The 19,509-nt window shown below is 44.0% G+C and overlaps 1 non-coding gene across 1 annotated transcript; it reads right to left on the reverse strand.

The window, feature by feature from the left end:
- Nucleotides 1-1,072: 1,072 nt before the first annotated feature.
- On the reverse strand, nucleotides 1,073-1,145 carry TRNAA-AGC. The gene has a single exon. It is a non-coding gene; the product is annotated as a tRNA-Ala (tRNA).
- Between the last annotated feature and the right edge of the window lie 18,364 nt (nucleotides 1,146-19,509).

Here is a 19,509-nt window from a genome sequence, read left to right on the forward strand (position 1 = left end):
CTCCCAGGCCTTGTTTATGACGGGAAATTACACTGTGGTAGTCACCAGGAGTCCCGAGCAACATGTTCTGACATGATGTAATTTCCCAGTGTAAACCATCCCGCTGGTGTCTCTTTCCAGTTGCAAGGCCAACAAACAGCGCTGACACTGGGCTCAGCTGCTAGCGTTGCAGAAATGTCCAAGAATGCCAGTGCAAGGAGGTTACAGGCTCTTTTCTTTCATGCTTCAAATCCAATTAAATGTGACTGTAGGAAAAGCAGGTGAGACTTCATACCTGTTGTGCATGTAAAGGGATGCACGAACCTAATTATGGCAGCTTTGAGTGGATTCCTTTAAACACTTTTTTGGCACCAGGGTTGCAGACTGCCTTTCTGGGTGTAGCTGTTAACACTGAAGGGGATGTGAGCACCCCTTCCCTCCAAGCAGTCCAGTGTCTTCTTCAACTCAAGTCATCCTGGGTGACTTACAGCAGTTATAGTGTCTGGTCTAAGCTGATGATGGTGTTAGGCCACAAAACACATGCACCTGTGTCCCCACGAGCAAGCTGTGGGGATGAAGAGCAAGGACCCCTTCCAGCAGCATCTCTGCCAGCAGCACAGCTGGACCAGACCCTGGAGAGGACACCTGTCTGTGCTGAAGAGAGGCACCTTGTGCTGGGTACACCCAGAGGTGAGCAGAGTGAGCAGCAGCAGGCACTGCAGCAGCAGCGTTTGCCTGCACAGTGGATGTGCTCACACAGTCCCACAGTTACTTTAAGATGTATGAGGTGTACATCAACTGATAGTGACATTCCCCCCGGCCCTCTCACTGACCAGGAGTACTTAATGATTTCCTGCAGGCACACGCGGATACTTGAGAGCCATGAAATCTCAGCTTCAGATAAAATTTGACATTTACACATGACAAAAAGTGCTCTCAGGACACTGTGGGGAGGGACGGGAGGGCACAGAAGGAAAGGAACATTTCAAAAGGCTTCAATATACTCAGCGTGGAATCACAGAATGGCTTGGGTTGGAAGGGAATTTAAGGATCACCTAACTCCAAGCCCCTGCCGTGGACAGGGATAAAACACTGGAGAATGCGGGCATCGATCCCGCTACCTCTCGCATGCTAAGCGAGCGCTCTACCACTTGAGCTAATTCCCCCTGTTTTTAACTAATTTCATCACACAGATGCACTTTGCAGGAAGAAAAAAGAGATTATGATGATAATCATAATAATATTTTGCATTTGTTGTGTTGCAAGGGCTGAAGGAAGCACGGACCTCTCACACTGTCAGCAGGGAGACCAAGGAACTTTCTGATCCCTTGGGTCTTGCTCGTGGCATTTTTCCTTGCATGAAGCTCCATTGAGCACAACTGCTTGTAATGCCCTGCTCCTCAAAGCATAGATGAGAATCTGTGCTTAAGAGCCTGGTTTAGGAAGTTTTTCTCTTTCTTAGCTAACTGATGGGAAGCCAGCATTTTCTGTCAAAACGAAGTCCCAGTAACATGGCAAGAAACATGTGTAGATCTGGGCTGATTCATAGAATCCTCCCAAGCTAGGTGGATCACCGAGCACATCCTCAGAAGATAAGAAATTAATTTATCTTTCTTCTTTTAGAGCTGGCAGGCAGAGGCACAGCAGCCTGAAATGCTGTATCTCCAGGTAGAGCATGGAGCTCGAATACAGCCATGATCTCAGCTGGAGAATTCGGGAAACCTAAATTGCCATCCTGTAGCATAGACAGCAAGCACGGGAGCCACAGGTGGTGTTTTCCTCTCCAAAGGCACGTTGATCCTTCAGAGCTGACAGCAATGATCTCTTTCTTCAGCAGGTATCAGCAGGAGAGAAGGTAAACACACACAGAGGGAAAGTCATCCACCTGCAAAATCCTCAGTGCTTGAATTACATTTGAAAACCTCTGCACAGAAATGAGTTTCCTCTGCAGAAAGGGCATATATTCAACAGCAAAGGCAGTTTTAACACAGACACCTGCCAGCACACAACCACAGTCCACTTATAGCAGCCAGTCCTGTTATCATGAACCTGAGTCTCTCCGGCTGACAGCCTTTAAGATACTGATAATTTAGATTAACTAAACACACATATATAAATAAATGGTAAAATATTGTCTCTGTTTTGCCCCTACAGCAACATGACAAGGACAAAAAAGTGCCATTTTTTTGAGAAGTGGTTGGATTTAATACTGAGATTATTTGGGCTTTTGGTGGAAACTTTTCTTTTAATCAGCTCTCATCCCTGAAAGAGAAGGCATTAGGTGCTGAGTGGCTGCAAGTGGCACATTAGCATAGAGATGTTCAGTTTGTTTTGTGAAACATCGATTTCTCAGAGCTTAGAAATGTGATGGTACGGTAGCAACCCAAGCGTCCTGTGCAAAGCCACATATCTCCTTGGGATTTGCCTGTGTACCCACAGAAACAGCCCTAAAACTGCATGATGCTGGAGGCTGCAGTGCCCGGGAACAGCATGCACTCTGAAGATGGCAAGAGCTGGCTCGGAGTTAAAACAGTGAATTTATATTTATTTTCTTTTATTGCTTACTCATTTACTAAGAGGGAGAGAATTTGTCACTTGCTCAGTTTTTCCAGCACTGCATCGTCTCTCCCTTCCTCTCTTTCTGCACATTCTTCAGCCGGTTTGTGTAGGACTTATGCGCTCTCTCCTACACCCACTTAACTCCCAAGGTCTCTGAAATGCCTACACCCTTTATATCCACAATAAAGCTTTTTCTTATAAATGACATGAGAAGTGGAGACCCCACACACAGTGTGGGGGAGGCAGAGGTCACTCCCTTTGCAGAGAGCACATCTTTCAGCTGCTGCTACAAAGCCTCCCATTTTTACCCCATGCTCCGTGCAGACCAAAGGAGCCCTGTTAGTGACAACTGCTCTAAAAAACAAATCAACCCCCAGGGGAAAGCGGTGACATCTACCTCAGTCCAGCACCCTGAAGCCTGGCTGCCCTGGGGCTGTGTGCCAGCAACCTGGGAGGGTCAATCCCAAAGCCAAAACCAACACCATTAAAACAAAGCTCTATGTCTTCATTCTCCCAGAGCTGCAGAGCAGTGGAGGAGGGTGAGAGAGCCATTCTCCTGCCTCCTTGCTCAGCTTCTTTCCTCCCCTGATGGCAAGCTGTCTGGCAGTGGCTCTTTCCAGATATCCCTGCCCACACCAGTGTCCTCCTGGCCTGAGGATCTCCTTGGATCCTGTACCATGATCCAGGCAGAATTTGGTGGCAATAGTGCCTTCCCACAAGGAAATGAAGCCTCCCTCCAGTAATAACTATCATGTGCACTCAGAGCTACAGAAAGGGCCATTTTCTCATTAACAATTCCCATCACTTTTTGGGGTACTCCTGGTATTCTCCATGATAGGACCTTATTCATTTATACTTCTACCTTTACATTGTTTCATTTCCTGCTAGTTTCCCCCTAACAGCCTGCTTTGATTTAACTCCATGTGGCCAGGCAGGATATTATCAGCTGGGAAAACAGAGAGGCTCTTGATATTGATATTGATGTATTGATATTTATGGAGAAAACAGAAGGCATATATATATTTTTTCCTCATTCTTTGCTCAAGCAGTTTCCAAATGGACCTTAACTTGTAGCAGTAGCACAGTAAGAAAGGGTCCCAGTGCCAGGAGAGAACAAAGCTGCCCTTTTGCCCTTTCCCTGTCTTTTAGGAAATGGAAATGTAAAAACTTCAGTGATCTTTTGATCAGGTGGAAAGTTAAGGCTGAAGCCTTAGAGGAGTGCTCATTCACTACCTGACACTTTAGTTGCCCTCAGGATTCATGAAAATTGGACTGCAATTTTAAGTCCTTTCTGCTCAAAAATTGCCTTACTTTTAGAAAGAGACATTCCTGCATCTATTTTGTCTTTGTGTGATAGATTTTTCCCTTCCCAAGTCTAGGACTTTGTACTTGCCTTTATTGAATTTCATCTAATTGATTTCAGACCATTTCTTAAATTTATCAAGATCATTTTAAATTCTTCTCCTGGCCTCCAAAGAGCCTGCCAGCATGGAGTCATGTGTGGATTTCACAAGCATGTCTCTTCTTCCATCATTCAAGTCATTCATGAAAATACCAAGCCCAGGACAGATTTCTAAGAATTCCCATGCACGCCACTTGCCCAGTTTGTCAGCAAATTCATGAAAACTTCTTTCTTTTAATTACATTTTCCAACCATTTGTGCATCGTCCCCATAGCAGTTTCAGCTGGACCAGACTGCTGAACCCCTGCATGAGAATATTTTATCCAAAAATGTCAAAAATCTTACCAAAGTCAAGATAGATCACATCTAATTCTGCCTTTTCCGTGATGTCCATTTCTTTTCAAAGACAGAAAGTAGATTGCTTTGACATGATCTGTTCTTGACAATTGCACGTTCCTGTTTCTTACCATGTATTTTCTGTCTAGTTGCTCCTAAATAAATGCATTCATTTGAATAAATTTAAATCATCACAAAGTTGTATAAGTTATACATTTCTGGACCCTTTCCCTACCCTTCACCTCTTTTAAATACAGGAATCTTTATCTTAACTCTGTGATATTGCCACAATTCAAAGTCAGTTGCTTCTGGTTCAGAGTTTGGTTTTGATAATTCTTTGTCTCTCCAAGTTTTATTAGGCCCTCCTGCATGAGATATCTAACCCAACAAAATAGGCTTCATATATTTCACCCTGTTTCTCTTCAGGTACTGTCCCCTTTTTGCTACTAATTACGTTGTGCATCTGTTTACAAACAAGTTCTTATTTTCAATTTTTTTTTTTTTTTGGTAGACTTTTCTTATGTACATAAGCTGCATTTATTGAACCCTTTTCTTTTTTCTCTCTTTTTTTTCTTCTCTACATCTCTTGCTATTGGTGACTGCTTTGTGGTCTCTAAGTCTTTCTCATGGTAATCTTGTTCCTGTGCTGCAGTTCAATTTAGGAGCATGCCATTTCATCTCTTCTTCGGATTGCCAGGTGAAGAAGAGCTCTCAAATGCTGTCAGGGGTTTTCCTCCAGTGCCAGAATGCCCTGGTGCCTTTGAGCAGTGTTTGTTCAGCGCAGAGTGCTCTTTCCTGTGGTTCTTGTTAGAGCTCGTGACCTATTTCCATGGGAAGAAGAACAACAATTTGAGTTGTACAGTAGTAAAGGGTGCACGAAATCCACCCCCTGGAGCTCCCGCAGCTGCTGGCCTCCACCCTGCCCAAGACCCTCACCCCTTGAAGAGCCTGGGGCTATGCACAGGCTGCTGCAGGGCACCTCGCCTGGGGGCAAGCAGATGCAGTAACCCCAAAGCAAAGATTTGGGTGAAGCTGGGGAGGGTGATGCTCTGAAGAATGGTCTCACACTGCCCACACGAGAACCTGGGTGCGTGAGTTTGAACAGGGGGAGCAAAGTTGCTGGGTCAAGAAGAACATATTGTTGGGGCCTAGTGATGTATTTTAAAAAGGAAATTGCACTTTAGGGCTCCTTCGGTGACAAGGCAGACATGCAGAAGGCTCCAACCATCTGCCCAGAGGCTGTGGGGAGATCCTTGGAGCCCTTCAGAAGCTGCCTGGATGTGGTGCTGGGCACCCTGCTCTCGGTGTCCCTGCTTGGGCACGGGTGGCACCAGGGGGCCTCCAAAGGGCTCTGACAGCCTCGGCCACTCTGTGATCCTGCTGATCTCCACCAGTGTTATTTTCCAATCGCCTCATTAGGGAAATACAAAACTCGGGCTGGATGAGGGAACTGATCCGGTGGAAACAAAAGCATACTTTCGCAGAGCCTTTCCTCTTTTTCACTGGTTTAGTTGAGAGCAACAGTACACAAAACACTGAGCCGGTGCCACAGAGGCAGCAGTAGCGTAGCTGGAGGCAGGGAACAGCAGGAACCTCTTAACTCCCCTCCCCGGTGGGGACAGGCCAGCTCCGAAGGGGAGACCAACTTGCAGATCTGAAGCAAGCGCCAGCGAAATGCCATGCGGAGCAGAGCTGGTCAGGATTTTTTTTGCTTTAATTACTTTTCCCCACACACACACACAAAAAAAGTTTACGTTGCAGCTTTTGGCAGGAAGAGGGCAATGGCCAGAAACCTTCTTTTTGTAATGTTTTGTAAATAATTGAAATAGGATAGTTCAAGGGGTTTTGGTTCAAAGCCAGCTTTTTTTCAATTGTAAGTTAATTTATAATTTTAAAAATATGATATCAACATCAGAGCTATTTCTAGATTATTAGCTAGGCTGTGCAGATGAAGGGGGCTCTGTGGATTAATGGCTGTTCCCTGAAAAATGCAGTGCGGTGCCTTTAGGATGGAATTTCCATCTTCTTCCTTTCTCAAACACTAAATATTTATCCCTTTTTGAGGAGGAAACGTAGGACAGAAAGGAGTGATTGCTGTGGAGCACAAAATGCAGCAGGGTGAGCTGGATCAGACTCCAGGAGCTAAACCTTGCTTCTCTGGGCTGCACCCTGATGAAGTGGGAAACCTTCTGCTGGTCGGTGATTTTGAGATGAATAATAATAAAAGCTTTAACTCCAGGCAAGGCTGCCTAAACTTGACACAGCAGAGAAGGGGACCAAAGCAGAACTGATCAGCTGAGGGGGCTGAGCAATCGGTGACTTACCCTCGCAAAAAAAGTGAATTATAAATACACCAGGTAGCTGTTCTGGTGAACAGCATCCTAGATAGGGACAGCGAAGCTTTACGTGTGTCCTATGTAGCATCAGATAGCTGAGCAAACTCCTCAGATATGTGCCAGTGAAGGAAAGCAGGGTCTGGCCCTGCTGGAATGTGATGACTTTTAAGAAGTATAAAAGTCAAACGCGTTGTTGGTAGTGAAGATATCTTCCCAAGATGTAATCATGGAAAATTCCTTTCAAGAGCTGGTGTTTAGACCTCAGAAAATGCACAGCAAATTGCATTGTGATTTATTTGTCAGTGTCTTTATAGGTTGGGCGTTACTTTACCCCACAGCTGGAGTCAATTTTTAATATTTAAAAGTGGAAAGAAAGCAAAACCTAAACACATACAGATCTGTCTGTTTTAGATTGTACTTTTCCCAAACATTACTGTTTAGAATTGAACCCTGAATAGATTTCTGCAGAGGCCAGCTGGCAACACAGAATTAAAATAACTGGGATTGGGTAGACTATATAGAAAGACCTCCTAAACTGCAGTTAGCTGATCTGGTATTCATAGTCACTCCAGGAATAAATCTAATCTTTCCCTTTTTCTGATAAAGGACACGGGATTTTTTTTTCTTTAAAAGGTTTTTAGCTCCATCTCTTTCTCCCTTTGTCTGCCTTTCTATCTTTCTGCCTTTTTCTTTCTCTCTCTCCCTCTTCCATAGCAAAGCACTGTGCAGAGTAGGTGTGGTGCAGCGCATTCTTTAAATACAGTAGTTGCTGGTTACCATGAGAGCCTGCTGAGGAAACAGATAAATAGAGTGAGGTGGCAGTGATGATTTACATCACTCTTGAATCACACAGATTCAGAGCAATTAATGGAGAAATACACGATGAAGAAATTTTCCGGTGCCCATCAGCTTTTCCCCGGTTAGCCAGGAAAGGCTAACAAAATAGCAGCTGCAGTAAGAAGCAGATCCTATTTCAAAGCCCGGACCGTACCTACACGGGAAAATTCAGTCTGCTGTGCTTCGTGCTCAAGCTTTGTTACAACCCCGCGCCTGCTTTGCTGCAACGTTAAATGAACAGTGCTCAAAGTGTAACTCTGAGGACCAGGATTTGGGAATTTTATTGCCTATCCTGCCAACAATGTGCTGGGTGATTTCAAAGCTTAGACACAAAAGTGAGCTATTGCGATCTAGCATGTAGCTATGCCATAGATAGGCCGCAATGACCGCCTGTCCTTGAGGTTGTAACCTCAAGCTCTGCCTCCAAAGACAGGGCAAAATACATCCACATACATTACCATCAGCCCTGTCACGGTCTCAGAGACTCTCAGACCGAGTCATGGACGTGTTCCTGTCGCTTTATTATTAAATGTGGATCCACCATATAAAGAACCAAAAAGTCTGGGTCCGTTCCTCACTTCCCTGCTTTGTTCAGGGTGAGGTACCTGTGGAAGGCTCGTGGTGCAGGCTGCTTGTGGCTTCCAGCTGCTGAGAGTCTCTGCGCCGTGGCAGTGCACAGATGGAAACGAGAGCATCTTTGCATGGCATGTTGGACTTCATGCACAATTTCAGCCTCAAAGTTGCTGGTGAGTGGCCCTGGCACCCCTGCAGGGAGCCATGGATATGTTTACCAACAAAAGGGCTCTGTAATATGCAACATATGGAGATAGGAAAAACAACTCTAATTGGGAAAGGCACAATCCCATTTGGTAACATTGTTGTACCTCCTAATAGTATTTTATTTATTCTCTCTTCCCTACTGAGTCATGGCGGATGCCAAAAGCCAGGACCACCAAGCAAAGCTGGCCCCTTCCCAAAAATATGCCTTGCCTGAGTGGATTTTCTCTGTGAAGGATTGCAGGGAGATGTTCTCCTTCAAAGATTTTTATATGATTGGAAGGGATGTTGTGAGATAGGCAAAGAATGCTTCCAGCTGAGAAAGGTTTTAGCTTCCTGCCTGTCTAGTCCAGAGCAAGAAACTTTTTGGCTGTTTTCATGGAGCTGCTGTCTGCAGACCACAAGGCTCTTGGTTCAAGCCTCAGCTGTGAAAACGTGCACAAAAGGAGCATTTATTCAGCAGATGGGGGACATGGTTGCTTGAGGAAGGCAGCTTATTCTGCGTCTGGCCAGCAGCTGGCAGTCCTGGCAAGTGATCCATTTTTTAAAAATATCGGCTCTCGTGGCTTGTCGTCTCCACCATGAATTTTCACGTTGTTTCTTTGAAGATCAGCACAATTACAAAAGGTTTCCATTACAGGATCAGAAGGGATCCCGAGAGCCACTCCTTGCTCCTAAGGACATCTGGTCTGAACTGGCCAGGCTCCCTCATGATGGGATTAGTTTATCTTCCAGAAATCTGCAGGAGGTGAGAAAGGTAATACAGATTGCTGTAGTGGCTAATAGGAAACACCAGTGAGAAGGGCTCATTGCTTCTTATCTCAGACTGATAAAGTGTATTCTTTGAAAAGAAGTATCTCACCAGCTCTTGGGGCTGCCTGCAGTCATAGGAAACACGGCATAGTTTTCCCAACAGAACTATACTTCATGATCAAATTGTTATTTTATTTTTCCTTTTTTTTTTTTTTTTTTCCAAGCTTCCACCAAACTGAACAAGCAAAACCCAGCCTCAGGTGGAGCTGCCTGCTTCCCAGCTGCACAGCCCAGTCCCTGAGGACTGAGACAAGCCCCAGCATTTCTGTCCGTGGGACAGGATAGTAGGGTGGGACTGACGCAGCTCCTGAACTTAAGTAGGAAATACAGAGGAAAAAAAAAAAAAAAAAAAAAAAAAAGATTTCAGGCCAGTTTGGCCGAAGCCAATTGTTTTACAAGCTTTTCTCAGAGCAGGCACTCTGGTTTTGGACCACCTCTAGTGACACAACGAAACTCACATGTTATAATGGCTCGCAGCACTGAAGTGGGGAATCTTGTCCAAATTGAAGAGGCCACCTAAAGGAGGACATCTCCTTCCCTGGCATCCATGCACTGTTATTATGGGCTGTGTTTGAGTCTTACACACATGAATTACATGTTCAGCTATCTGAATGGAAATGAATAGATTTGTACTAGATTTGCCTTTGTGCAAGAATGATCCAGTACTTACCCAGCCTTTGCAAAATCTTCATGTCTGTACAAATATTCTCAAAATCGGGGAAACTAAAGAAAAGTACTTTGAGATATGCAATTAGAACTCAGGAGAAAAAAAAAAACTTAACATATGAGGAAAAACACAAAAAACAAAGCCAGACACAGAAGGGTTCTCTCTTTTAGATCCCAACCCATTTGATCTACAGTGAATACATTAATTTTCTTCACGTATTCAAACCTTCTTTATCTCTGGGGCAAAGAAAACATAGAATTGGAGTGCAGGGATAGAAGGATACCTGAAAATCATGTAACTGGATCTCTTGTCACACAGACAATATCTGGACTGATGTCTGCATCATGTCTCAAACATCTTGTTGAACACATCCATATCCAGACTCAACCAACAGAGACCCTGGAACACCCCTAAATAAACTGCTCCAATGTTAAATTTTCCTCAGTAGCAAAAATGCGTTCTGTCAGGTGTTGCTAGTCTGCATGTATTCTGCTGGTGAGGGGATCTGTTTGAAAAGTTATGTGACAACGGAAAAGATTTAAAGGAATTTACCAAGTTTTGGTCAAGATTCAGATATAATGATGTTCTCACCCAGCTGGGGTCTGAGGAGGTTTGGCCTGCGTACGTTTCTCCAGAGAAACCAGATGTGGCTTTGCATAGCCCCAGGGCTGAGTGCAGGACACTGTAAATGCAAGCCAGGACACCATAACCCTGCCCATGTTTCCTCTGTTCATTGTCACTTGAATGCGATGGTCTGTCTTGCTATAGTCACCCCAGTATCTTAACCATGGTGGAGTTCATGGTGTTGACATGCCTCTAAGCTGAAGAAAGCGGTCTCAGAAAATCCATCTCTAATTCCTGTGGTGAATTATTACTTCTCAGGGTCACATCTGCTGATGAAAAGGAGAGATAATTTCCCTTCATCCTGCTCTAAGCAATGCACTCCATCTTAACCCAGAAAAGGTACTACCAACAGTGACTATAAAGATCGGTGTGCAGGTAAGCTCTGCCCTGTCTGAGAAAATTTTCAGAGGCTCTCTGAAAAATCTCAGGGCAAGAAGCTATAGGCAAGAAAACAAGAACAGTCTTGTCCTCCTGACAAAGTGCTTAGACAGATCAACCAGAAATGGGATTTCTAGGAATAACCCTAATGGAGGCTCCTGCTGGCTTTACCCCCAGTTGTAAATACCTGCCATGTGGCACAGGTGATCCTCTCCAAAAGGCAAAAACATCTCTGTACAAGAGGAGGCATCCCCCAAAATATGTCCTCATCAGCACAGATGATTCAACAGCATGCAGGGTGGGAGCAATTCCAGCAGAAGCAGTGAAATCAGCCTTCCTATTCCTGGCAAAATATGACTGAGATCCTCTCCAGAGCGGCTTCTCCAAGCAGTACAGCACTGCACTATTGCTGGGCATGAAGGAAAGAACATTAGCCTTCAGAAACAAATCCTTCTGCTTCTCTGTGTCAGATTTTATAGCACAAATGAGGAACATGCCTGAAGGGTCTTAGCAACACTCTGATACTCCCTTTCAACAGTTTGTTTTTAAATATGCCCAAACAAGCTGTTGTCCAGCTCTCTGAGTTGTCAGGAAAGGAAGCTATAATGCTGTAACACTTAAATTCCTGGGTGAAATCTTGGCCACACTTAGTCATTGAGGTATTTGCTATTTACTTCAACAGGGTGAGAACTGCACAGCTCTTACTTGCCTGAAACCACAGAGAGGGACTATCTGCAAAGTTGGCTGCAGGAGGCTTTCACAGAGCCATTTCATGGGATTTTGAGATTGCTGCCCCAGGAGATGGATTCTTTATGGTTTCTCATTTGGCAATTTTGTGCTGCTTTTAAATTCTGCTATCAGATACACAGGAGTAATCTCCAAAGTGTGAGTTGTGAGCATGTACCCTGGGGCAGAAATTGCTTTTTTTTTGATTAAAAAAAAAAAAAAAAATTACATTTGTTTTACGTGAATTCCTGGACTTGAGAGCACTTTTGAGCATCTTGGTACACACCCAAGTTACGCTCCCCTTCTATACTTGGGCAATACTTGCCTACAAATGATTCCTGCATCCTCCTACACCTCAGAAAGACACAGAAAAGGGACTAAGCAGAACCCAGTGTGTGCAGTCAGGTACCTGGTGTGGGTAATCAGTGACTATATCTGAGCTGTACCATAGAGCCTCTTAGGTAACACATGCAGAGATGACTGGTGATGCTCCTTTGCAGCTTGTCATTTCATTATTGTTTATGTAATGCTAGTCTCAATCTATGGGGCACCTCTTCTGAATGCAGATGTGGTCTGCAGAGCCTTCAAAAGTGAGAGTTCCATTTTTCTACAGTATGAGTTGTTTATTTTTGGACTGAATTTTTAGTTATTGATGAAGATGATAGCACCTAGATTGTATGTAGAACACTCCAACAATTTATCTCAAAATGTTTCCTAAAGTTACACAAATCCCTTTTATGTCTGTTTTCCTATGGGATTTCCATGTTCCTAATTTAGCTCATTCCTTTACACAATCTGATACATCTCAGGGAGAAAAGGCGAACGGGGAGGCCTTTGCTTGCTGCTGTTACCCAAGAGGATGCTGCTGCAAGAAATCCTGCAAGAAAGGGTAGGTACAAACAGGTCAGTGCAGAGGGAGCCAGCAGCCTTGAGGACTTAGCCCTACACTCACACACAGCTGCACTGAAATTGTCCTCATCTTTGAGCAAGCATAGAAAAAATGCTAGTCTAAATGTCACCTGTCTCCTTATGGCTGTGGGAGAGCCTCAGAGTGAGTCACAGGGCCTGAAGGAGGCAGTAAGCAGGCAGCTGCCTGGAGCTGGTCACCAGGAACACGAGGCACAGCAATGCAGATGAAATTTAGCCCCAGTGGTCTCATACAAGAGATCTGCCAGGGACCAACCCGCTCTTGGGTGGTTCTTTGAATGGTAGTTTGTGGTTTCAGTTATTACTTTCAGTAAAAGAATGAGGATAATAAAGATTTTTGAGTCTAAATTAATCCTACGAGGCTTGTAAAAGTTGTATACTGTACCAGCGTTGCGTTAGGCACGGCCCAGTGGCTTCTATTTGCCTGAATGTCCTCAGCTTCTGAAACGTGCACAGTACATAGAGATCTGACAAGAAACACAAGGATGAACTTCATATTTATTCTGCTTTGAAACACTCGGTGTTAAATGTCAAAGGCCTGTCAGGAGAAAGTGTTTCTTGCAAACAAAACACCTCAGATAGAGCAGGAACAAAGTTTTACTAAGAATTCAGAATAAGATGCTGTATTTAAAACAACAACAAAAAACTATGCTCACATGACTAGCAAATAGGCCAGAACAAAATGGGTGTTTTTAGATAAATTATGCTCTTATGCCAGCTATTGTGAAACTCTGAAAACCTACGCATGCTTGTAAATAGATCACACTTACAGGGAAGGAGATCTCTAAATACACTGTGATTCATGCAGCTCGAATATACACGGGCGGATCGTACATTGCATAGTGTCGGAGTTTCTTTCAGCATTATGTATTAACAGACTTGTGGTATGCAGCATTACAAGGAAGCACTGGTAAGAGCTCTGCGGAATGAGAGTGGCTGTTGACCTGGCAGATTCTGAGGAAGAAAGGTCCGACCATCGTTTTGCTTTCCTTCTCAGTAACTACTCATCAGTCTAATAATTACCAAAAGGACACTGTAAAAACTTTGGAAGGTCTCATTTCACTCAATGAGGAAGGAAAATATATGGCCATCTGCAGAACATTGTACTGCAGGCTTATGAGTATGCTCACCAATGTAATATAGGACTTCTTTTTTTTTTTTTTCCTTTTTTTTTTTTTTTTTTTCTATTCCGTATAGCTATGAACACTCAGAAATGAATTGCTTACAGGCTTGAAGTTAAGTGCATGCTAAGTGCTTTGCTGGACTGCTACTTTGCTTAAGTGCTTTGCTACGTTCTCAGTAGACTGTGGGCTCAAATCCTCATCTGTCTTCCCTCTGATTTTGGCATTTAACCTCACCCTCTACGCCTGCGAGGCTCCACAGGATGATGGACTCTGCAGCCTGTGCACCTCCAAGTCACCCAGCTGCTGTGACCACCAGCCAACTCGGTCTGCAGATCCTTCTGACGGCGGGTCAACGCTATCCGGACACGTATTCCCACATCTCCTGGCATGTGTGTGCGGGCTGTGTCTCCAACAGTGCCAAGGAGGGTAGGAGAAAGGGTGGCTGGCACAGCCCCTCCTGATGGGGGTCCTGAGGCTGCCATTAGGAGACAGCCGAGACACAGTCCAAGACACGCAGATCTTGATTTGAAGCTTGTTTGAGCAGGGAGGAATCTGTCCATGGCCTTCTGAGCACTCCGAGTCTCAAATGAGCTCCGCTTGTCAAAAACAAAGGCTCAAAGACAGCACTGACATGTTTTATACATTTTTCACATTATTCCGCAGTAATGAGGACTATAAACATCCTTTATTCAGAGCTGAAAGATGAGATTTTGGAACGTAAATCTTTGGCAAATTTGGTAAGGAAGTTGCCTGGAGCACTGACTTTGGCTGATGAGTGTACTTGCAGGGTTGTGAGCCAGAACGGGGCAGCATCAGCAAACACAAGAGGGAAAAGCACAGAGCTCAGCTTTGCACACATCTACCCTGGGAACCTGCTTTCGGCCCCGTCCATCGATCAGCACATGCTTGAATGCTTCCTTTGACTGGCGCGCTGAAACAACGCAAACCATGTGCTCCAAGGGGGGAAAGGAACTCCTGAGACTTCTGCAGCCTGAGTTTTGAGCATCAAACACTAACATCATTAATTGCTTCCAACCGAGCTCGCAGAGCCAGAGCGATGCACAGACATCTGTGCCTGAGCAGCTCACATTGAATGCATTTAGGAACATTGGGGCAAGTCTCTTTGGAAGGCCAGCAACATTCGCTAGGCAAATCAGCCGCCACCAATTATTCGATGTGCTGTAATTCAGAACACCGTCCTTATGTTACAGATTTCATGATCGTGGCCCCAGTTCAGAAAGACTTAGAAGCACAATGCACTCTGCTTACAGGCTCTGGCTCTGCACGGGGTTTCTGCATGTGAAGGACACCTATTTTCATTGGAAGAGACTCTCCAGCAGCAACTGTCAAATTTTGGCCCCATGAATTTTATTTGTGAAAGGAAAATTTTGAATCCATTCTTTGACTTGGAAAACAACTGAGTCTGAGTTTGTGATTCATCTTGCCATTTGAGGAGACAAATTAATGAACCCTAGAAATACATTACTGCAATCACCTCCTTTCTCCTGGTGAAAAATAATAATAATAATAAAAAAAAGATGATAAAGGAAGAGGTTAAAAAATGTTGTCTTCCTGATTTTCTTGAGTTACGAGGTGCATACATTATGAGCCTGCAGGGATGCAGATTTCTGAGTGCATTTCGATGCCTTCCATTCTCTTTGCCTTTGAGATGTTTGTTGACAACCTAAAAGGGTGGAGGCACCTCTGCAGTTCTCTCTGGGGGCTTTTAAGGTTTATTTTATGTTTGTGTTGTATTCCAGGCTCACAGCTGTAATTCTTCTACTGTCCATTTGATATTATTTCTGGCCATGAGTTCATTTCCTTACCCAAACAGGCTCAGACCTGTTTGTAGCCACCCCATTCCCTCACCACATTTCATGCCTGAAGAGGAGTCCCACAGCCAGTATCTGTGTGGGAAACACTCCCCCAGCAGCCCCACTTTCCCCTTGTCATGCACAAGTGTCCTCTATGACCCCAGGAGGACCATGCAGTCCAGGGACCATGGTGATGGCACCTAGAGATGAAAAATGTGCCCAAGAGGCAGGCAGGACCACCACCATCTTCTCACATGCAAGGAAAGCTCTGAGAGACCCTCTTAGCCTGGGCTGTCCCCTCAGCCCTTTCCCACTCGTGCTGTTCTCCATCCCCAAGGTCTGATGTGAGCCCCCAGCACACCACACGTGCACCAGAGAGGGCACAAGGAGGAATCAGGTTCGGTTGGGTTTGGCTCCAGCGAGGGCCACAGCCGAAGCAGCCGCACCCTGTCCTGCATTCAGCTGGCATGGAGCTGCTCCCAACCATCCATAAACACAGATGATAGCTTGAAAACAGCAGGCAAGCAAAGCCTAACTTCCCTTTCACCTGGGCTGGTGGGAATGCCCACTACAATGCAGCTCCCTAACTCAGTTTCCCCTGTTTCTTTCCATCTGGTTTCTTGCCGAAGCATCTGAATAGCCCAAAGCTCTCAAACACTCAGGAGAAATGCCTACAACTTATAAATCATGATTTTTTTTTAAGACAATCATGAAGTTAGTTTATGACATTTTTTAACAGATCAATCAATGCCTTTACTATTTTTTCTCCCTGTCTTCTGAGGCATTAGGAAGTGTGTGCATCATATTTTGAGTTTTTCTTCTACTGCCCTTCCTTCTTTAAATATACCCTAAGTTTCTCACTCAATTACTTTTCTCTAAGAAAAAACAAAAAAAAAAAAAAAAAAAATGATGACACGTGTTAAAATCAGTGTTGGCAGCACTGTTTCTCAAGCTGAATTTTTCCATGGCTGAGCACAACATTGCCACTATCCCAGAGCATGGAGCAAAGCATAGTTGACTGCAAGAATCACTGTCTGGTAGCCAACTGCCCCTTAACCTAGGGATTTGTTATCTCAGTAGATAAGTTCCTTTGGCAAGTTGGTTGTCATAGGTGAAGAAACCAAACCATCACTCTATGGGTGCACAGCTCATGTGAACAGATAAGCCATCAACACACAACAGCATCAGGCAAGAACCTGTTGTGACCCCTCCGAGCCTCTCCCACAGCCCTCACATCACACTCCCAGCTGAAGAAAAGCTCTCAGCACTCACCAGAGTGCTTCTGCTCAGAGCTGAGGTCCCAGAAGTAGCATTTTGACTTCGTGCATGTGTAAGTATCCTGTACTGTTATCATGTAGGTAGCTCATCCTCTGCTGAGGACAACATTCAATGCTGAATGTCCTCTGTCAGAACCAGTAATTTCAGACTTTCTGTGAGGGGGGAATATTTTGAATTCCCCAGTCTTTGCCAACAGAGAGATAACCAGCCATGGTGTAAATATCCATACTTTAATGGTACCTATTTTATATTCAGGCTCAGGACTTAGAATAATTGAGTTAGTGTGGTTTCTGTTTATGGCTGGTATCTGCTCAATTTCCTCTCCTGCTTTTCCCGCAGTAACTCAGCGTGGCGGGGCTTGGGCTGAAGACTGTACAGGAAGATGGTTAAATCCAAGTTAAAATTTGCGTCACTAAAAATACACTCACAGTTCATACAAACCTATTTATTGATCCCATTTTCAGAAAGCTTTACCTGCGACCTAACTGAACTTGACTACAACCCTCTAAGCTTTTGATGATATGAATTTTCCCAGATATTGCTTACTGTCTGTTTCTAATTCATATGCATGTTCCTGATCTATGACAACTGGCTGGTTTATTTTTAATATCATTTCTGCACATGAGCAATAAAGGGTGACACTTCTTCAGAAACCCACAAACTCGCAATGAGCTTCTTCAGTTACAAAGGAAAAAAAGCAGAACCCAACCGTCAAGGAGAAAACACTAAATCTGGGGGAGAGGCTGCAAAGAGGAGGAAAAGGTCCTCATGTGATCTGAAACCCACATACATTTTTTTGGCCACTTTTTTTCAATTGCCAGTCAAATATAAAGCAGGAAATTCCAGCTCCACTGGTGCTATCAGAACTGCTCCAGCTCTCTGAAGTTAATCTAAAGCTGCCCTATGAATTCAGATGTTTTTCCCCATCCCTGGGGAAGGATGGAGAAGGTCACCAAATGGTCACATGCAGGGCAACTGCAGCTCCCTGGCTCTTGGAAAGGCATTTCACATGGGAGAACCACAGTGGATTTTCAGAAGAGGCAACCACTGGTGAGAAAGGGGGTCACCAGTGATTACTGGTGATCCTGGGGCTAAGCAGGCACTTGGAGGACAGCACTAGACTGTCCTAAAAACCCATTTTGCTTCCTCTTCTCTACCTGAAACGAATGTAACTAGAAGCTTCCTCCCCAGTAGCATCACCTCTCTAGCCTGCTGGAGCTGACTGGGATGAGCAATATAAATCTGAAGGCAAGCACAATTGGTCTTGGATGAGCAGTGGAGGTAGAAGCTGAGCCCTCAATAGGATTCAACAGCTGGAGCCACATCACTAAAGTACACACTGGGCAGTTAGTATTTCTACAGGGTGAAGGGATATTACACTTTCATTTTCAATATACACAGGTAAAGATCAGTTCTTTCCCAACAGCCCTACCTTAATTTTCTGATAGCATCACACCTTCGGTTGGTAAAGGCAAATGTGTGTAAATAATGCATTTCCACCTCTGAAATGTACCAGATCTAGTGTTATACAATGCTTCGATGAAAGCATTAGAAAATATTAATAAAGTGAGCATTAAGCTGGTGAGGAACTGACATATCATAATGACAGCCATTATCAAATCAGGCTGGCTTTATTAAGTCTCTGTCAGGGTAGGTGCTGAGCCTGGCACTGCTTGATATCTTCACCAGTGATCTAGAAGCAGAAAATCATTGCTAATAAATATTTGGAAACAGAAAGGTAAATAACTGCAAGGACTGGACAGATGCAAGACTGAGACTCTGCACTGATTCTAAATACCTTTAATACAGGTAAATTCTATGTTAGATATTACTGAACAAGGAGCAGAGACCAAATCTTTGCAGAGAGAAGGGGTTTTAGCCTTGGATCGGTGACTTAGACTACAATGTAGGAGTCCCAGTAAACGAATACCTTACTGGAAACTCCCAGTGCAGTAACATAGAGGAACTGATGGTGAGCAAAACTAAATGATGTCTGCCACTGAGTATGGGCATTGAAACCATGGAACTGTATATCAGCAGCATGTTCTTTCTCAAGCTTTTTAGAAGGCTTTGGGGAAAATAAAGATGAAGCAGAGACAGAGAAATATTAGGGGACTGGAGAAAACATCTTATTTTGGTGTATTTAAAGAGCTCAGTTTGCTAAATTGGTTAAAAAAAAAAAAAAAAAAAAAGTAAAGAACTGATCTGTTACCACCTTAATGGAATATCTGATTAGAAGGGGCACTTCATGGAGAAAAGCATAACCAGAACCATGGATGAAAGATGAAGCCAAATGAATTCACATTGGAAATAAAGCACAGATTCTTAGCAGTGAGAAAAATTAACCACTGGGAAAAAAAGTTGGAAGGGATGTATTTTCCATAATTTTCTCATAATGTCCCCTGTTCAAGTCTGTATGCCTTCCTGCAAGCTAAATTTTAGTTAAAAAACAACAACAAAAAAGACCCCCCCCAAAAAAAAACCTATCTGTTGGACTCAGAAGCACTGGGAAGTAATTGAATAGCTGGAGATACACAGGAGGCTGGGCTCAGCTGGCAGTCCCTCCTGGGCTTAAAAAACTCCTGAATCTACAAGCTGTGTTTCTGAAAATTTGCCTCATCTCATAACAAGTGTAATAGGCAGAGAAATGTTCTTGGAATGGGTAACCGTCAGCTTTGATTGGCCAGTGATGCATATCACTTAATGAAATCTAAAACGAGGTGACAGATATTATCAAAAACATCACTGATAGAAATTGTTCAGATGTTTGTTGTAAGCCTCTGTTGTTGTATTTCTTTGTTTGTACATTTGCCGAAGGATTTCTTGGCCTGCAGAGGTGATTATGTGCCTTATTGTAGGGATGGGAAGAAAGCACTCTTTTCATGTGGATGATGCAGACCATATTGATTGCAGTAGTCAATTTATTAGAGAA

This window comes from Oxyura jamaicensis, chromosome 2 (assembly GCF_011077185.1).
Source record: "Oxyura jamaicensis isolate SHBP4307 breed ruddy duck chromosome 2, BPBGC_Ojam_1.0, whole genome shotgun sequence".
Lineage (NCBI taxonomy): Eukaryota > Metazoa > Chordata > Aves > Anseriformes > Anatidae > Oxyura > Oxyura jamaicensis.